The sequence below is a fragment of the Ctenocephalides felis genome, unplaced genomic scaffold (assembly GCF_003426905.1).
Source record: "Ctenocephalides felis isolate EL2017-DRISC unplaced genomic scaffold, ASM342690v1 CF-g0.4_SCAFFOLD_01170, whole genome shotgun sequence".
Lineage (NCBI taxonomy): Eukaryota > Metazoa > Arthropoda > Insecta > Siphonaptera > Pulicidae > Ctenocephalides > Ctenocephalides felis.
Genome location: NW_020537324.1, coordinates 78352580 through 78358139, shown reverse-complemented (window position 1 = coordinate 78358139; position 5560 = coordinate 78352580). Strand labels below are relative to the sequence as shown.

Here is a 5560-nt window from a genome sequence, read left to right as displayed (position 1 = left end):
AAATTTACTTAGAAAAATATGGTCACCTTAATACATAGAAGAAATTATGCATCAATTAGTTTCAGTCTGTACACTTCGAAAATGTGAATATGCAAATGTTTATTATCAATTTACATATTATATAAATAATTGCAAGTATTCAAAATATCTATACAATTTCATTATTATTATTCAACTTTAGTGATAAAATTTTAAAAACAAACCAAATGTTGAGAATTCCTTGTATACCAATTCAAATTTCTGACACAAGATGGTTCGAACGACACTTTTGTACGACACCACGTGGGTTCTTTCATGTCTTGTCAAAAATAATTTTCAAAAATAATTTTATTTAACATTCAACAACAGCTCCAGTAATAACCAGTCAATCAATAAATTAAATTAAACCCAAATTTCATTCACCATGAATAAAAATTTACAATTCGTGCTATGTGCAAGTGGCATCTTCGTGTTCTTTTTCTACCAAGGTATTTTGATGGAGAAAATAACTCGAGGACATTATGGCGACGAAGTGAATGAAAATGGTGAAGCCGGTGAAACTTTTAAATTTGCCCTGACTTTAGTTTTTATCCAGTGCGTTGTTAATTACATATTTGCCAAGTTTATTCTATTTGTGACCCCTCGGGATGAAGACAGGACCCCTGATAGTTTGTATGCGGGTGCTTCTTTGACTTATTTAGGGGCCATGGTGACTTCCACGATGGCCCTTCAGTGGGTCTCGTATCCTACACAGGTAATAAAAGATACATGATAAATATTTATTTCTGTTTAATACGTTTTTGTAATTAACACTAATTTGTGTTTTTTTATTACAGGTTATCGGAAAGGCCGCCAAACCGATTCCTGTGATGCTCTTAGGAGTTCTCATAGGGCGCAAGAAATATAAAAAGTTTAAATATTTTTGTGTGGTTTTGATCGTGGCAGGAATTGCTTTGTTTATGTACAAAGATAATGAATCAAGTATGTATATATATATATATATATATATATATATATATAATATATACGAGTATATATATATATATATATAATTAATATATTAATTTTCCGAAATTTGTGCTTACCAGAAAATCCGATTTGCTTATACATATTATGTTTCTTAGTCGTTTGACGCCAAAATTGAACTAGTGGTGTATGGCATCGTGCCTTAAGGCAAATTGCTGGAACTTCCCGTACCGTAATAAAATATTCGAGAAATTTTAAACGTTTTCATACAGATTATTATAAATAAATACTATAACATTTTCAAATATTTATAAGAATTATATAAACTGAATTGAAATGTTAAAACTATTTATTTATTTTTATTAATAAATTATTATTTTATTTATTAAAAACTCGATTTCTATTTTCTGCAATATTTGCTCCGTATCTCCGTAACGGCTGGACTTGCCTTTGCCAAAAAATAATCAGCACATCTTTCTGTCAATAGGAATCGAATGTTAAAATCGGTTGATCCGTGCGCCCGAAAGCGTGGACGAATAATTGAAACCATACATACATACACACACACACATCCATTTTTAGGTATGCCAAAATATTCAGAAACCTTTGAAATGTAAAGATATGCAAATATTTTCTTTTTCGATTTACTGCGATGACTATATCTATATATATAACTTTCAAATTTCAAAATTTGAAAACATTTTTTTCCAAAAAGTGTTTTTCTCAATTTTTATCCAAAATTTCAAATTTCTCAAAAATCTGATTTTTTCAAAGTTTAAAACAAAAATTCTTTTTTAAAAAAAATAAATTTGGCACGGCAAGTTCCAGAAATTTGCCTTAAGGGGTACAATGCCACACGATTATTTTTGGTAAAGGTCGGCCGAGCAGTTTTTTCATCAATAGTAGATTTTTGCACAAGTATGTTTAATATAACAACAAATACTATAATTAAGGTGTTTTGGAGGGGTACTAAGATCGAATCCCGGACGAGTACTTTATATGAAAATAAATTGAAACATACTTAAAAAATTGTGCTTAAAAATAAAGAAAGAAGAGAAATTAAAAAAGAGCTGTAAGTGGCCAGATGCACTAGTTTACAAAAACGATAATACAAATATGTTTTCTAACAAAATATATTACATCATATGTACAAGTGTTTTCTCCCAAACGTGGAGCAAAGAAACTCGGTTTTAGAAACGGCTCGACCGATCCTATAGCAAATTTTTGTTTGCTTGTAAGGTTTTAAAAATAGTATATCTGGTTTAGAAAAAAAATCTTCGATTTTGCAAATTTTTGAGTCAAACGATTCAAAATAACTTGAAACCTTGAAAACATGATATCAAATCATCTATCTCCTTATTAATAATTTTTATATTTTTATGATTTATATTTATTGATATTATCTGCTTATTTTGATCTGATTTAAAGAACGAATTATCTGTAATTAGATATTTATGAGTTCATTTGAATCGAATAAGGTCTAATTATAATCAGATTTGAAAGAACATGATTAGATTGATTCAAATTTTTTGATTCGAATTGGATAATCATTAAAATATATAATTAATTTACTTGATTGAATATTTACTCAATTGATTTCCTACAGGCAATAGTAGTTCCACAAACAAATTTGGCATAGGCGAGATATTACTCTTATTCTCGTTACTGATGGACGGTATACTAGGTGCTCTGCAGGTATTTATCTATTTATATGTATATATATATATATATATATATATATATATATATATACGAGGTGTGTTCAAAAAGTACCCGGAATTACTAATAATTAAATTTCGCGGGTCTGGAGTGTCTGATTGTCAAATTTTTTTTTTATTGTGTTGGTATACATGCCCCTAAAGTATGATGAAATTTTCAGCTATATTCACTGTTTACTTTGTCTGTGGTAGTCGCTAAGGTTCGACGTGTTTTTCTGAGCTCGGCGATTTTTACAATGGAAGAATTGAAAAGTCAAAGAATTTGTATTAAATTTTGCGTAAAAAATGAAATAAAGTGTTGCAAAGTGCAAGATTCACCAGATATGGCTCCGTGTGACTTTTTCCTATTCCCAAAGTTGAAGAGACCCATGAAAGGACGGCGGTTTTCCTCGATTGAAGAAAATCGCTGAGAGTGCTCAAGGACATATCAAAAAGTGAATATCAAGGGTGCGTCGAAAATTGGAAAAAACGCTGGCATAAGTGTATTATATCTGGGGGGGACTACTTTGAAGGGGACCACATTAATGTAGACGAATAAATAAATATTTTTTTGAAAAAACGAAAATTCCGGGTACTTTTTGAACAGACCTCGTATATATATATATACTAGTAAACCCGACAAACTCTGTTTCTCCACCAGATGGTTTCGTGAGAAAGATGAAGAAATTTTTTGTTCGTTTTATATTTGAAAAGGTAAAATTTAATTTTATTACACAACAGTAATGAATTTATTTCGATTACAAAAATGAAGTGTTTTTTAGTTGAACTTCTCTAAGTAAATGAAAGTGAATCCGCAAATTATCCGTTTCATTGAAGTGCTCTTTGGTAAACCACATTTTTTGTTTTTTGGTCTGACGTTAACACAGACAAAGCGGATGGTTTTCCAACTCGTGAACAGGCAACGTATAACTGCCCACGTGAAAAACAATGATTTTCTAAATAATCTATTTGAAATTTATCCCGCAAACACTAAGCGATTGGCCTTGCGACTTGTTAATTGCCATTGCGAACGCAAGGCGAACTGGAAATTGCAATCGTTTGACGTCAAACGGAAGACCAGTCGGAATCATTGGTATGTCACCAAATCGCTAGCAGTTTTTGATTGAATGGTGAAATTCAGTGCGTGTACATCATTATTCCTTGCGGCAAGGATTGCTCGTTGACTTAATTGCAAGCATAATTCTGATAATTCTCACTAATGTCATTACTCGTATTTTTAATGACGAATGCAAAATTATCGAAATCGGTTCGTGCGTTCTGGAGTTAAATCGTCAGGAAGGAAAACCCGACATATTTTTATATACATGTAGATATAAACTAAATATATATTTATGTTTTAGGATTTGATCAGAGACTACAAACCACCAAATGTACTCAAAACAAGCACTGAAGAACACACACCACCCTCAGGCTTAAATATGATGTTAGCAATAAACGGCTGGTCCGCAAATTACTTGGCCTTAATTCTACTTTTATTAGCGAAGGCAAAGACTTCATTAGATTTTCTGTTTGTTATCCGTACGTTTTACAACAACTGGCTATATTGGCTGTAACTGGAGCTGTTGGACAACTATTTATTTATATTATTGTAAGTACTCATATATATATATATATATATATATATATATATATATATATATATTTGTAAAATAACAATTGCTATAAGTATGAATTATTTTGTAGATATCCAAGTTTGGTCCTTTATCATGTTCAATTGTAACAACGACCAGGAAGTTTTTTACGGTTTTGTTCTCTGTGATATTTTTTGCAAATCCTATTAACACAAGGCAGTGGGTCGGAGCTGCTGTAGTCTTACAGGTAAGATAAAAAACTTTGTTATTATTAATAATAATTATATTATTATTAATGTTTTATGATTTTGCATAAGGTTTGTTCTGGATATCATTTATGGAAAAGTGAGTTTTAATAAATGTCGCAGCGGTTATAAACAGTTGAGTGATGATTGATAGATTTTAAAACTAAATTTATAAACAACAGTATTGTTAAGTGTTGATTGTTTAAATGTTTTTATTAGAATAAAATTTTATAACATTCAAATTTTGACGTTTTTTGAAATTTTTACATATCTTAACGTTTGAAAGGTTTCTGAACATTTTGGCATACCTTAGAAAACTTACATATGTATGTGTGTGTGCGGATACAAATTTCGTCGACGATTTCGAGAACACGGAACAACCGATTTGAATAATTCAAAACCATTCGATTCGTATTGATAAGGAGACGTGCTGATTAGTTTTGGCAAAGGCAGGTCTAGCCGTTCCGAAGATACGGAGCAAAAAGTGCAAAAAATAGAAATCGAGTTTTTGAGAGAACTAAGCGTCCGATTTGAATAATTCAAAAAACTTAATAATATAATTTTATTTATTTTGGCCAATCGAAGAACCGTTCAAACAATATTTTATTCACAAAACCAATAAGTAAATAATTTACAATTTGACTTTGGTTGGACAAGATGGCGCCGCTCGTTACGTTGTTCACAACTGTCAGTTTTTGTTCGACTTTTACAAAAAACTGACTTTTGATAAAACGAGAAACTAAATTTATACACGTGATACATTGTTTGTATCAAAATAAAACAATATTTTATTAACAACAAAGTCAATAATTTACACTTTCGACATTTTTTTGTATACAAGATGGCGCTACTCGTTACGTTGTTCACAACTGTCAGTTTTTTGTATGACATTTAAAAAAACTGACTTGATGGAAGAAGAAACTAAATTTATACACCGTGTTAATTGTTTAATATTTGTATCAAAATAAAACAATATTTTATTCACAATACACTTAATAATTTACAATTTCGACATTTTCTTGTATGCAAGTGGCGCTACACGTTACGTTGTTCACAACTGTCATTTTTTTGTGTAACATTA

The 5560-nt window shown here is 30.5% G+C and overlaps 1 pseudogene; it reads left to right on the top strand.

Annotated features, from left to right (window-relative positions):
- The first annotated feature begins 342 nt into the window (after positions 1-342).
- LOC113367674 lies at positions 343-4590 on the top strand (annotated as a pseudogene).
- The last annotated feature ends 970 nt before the right edge of the window (positions 4591-5560 follow it).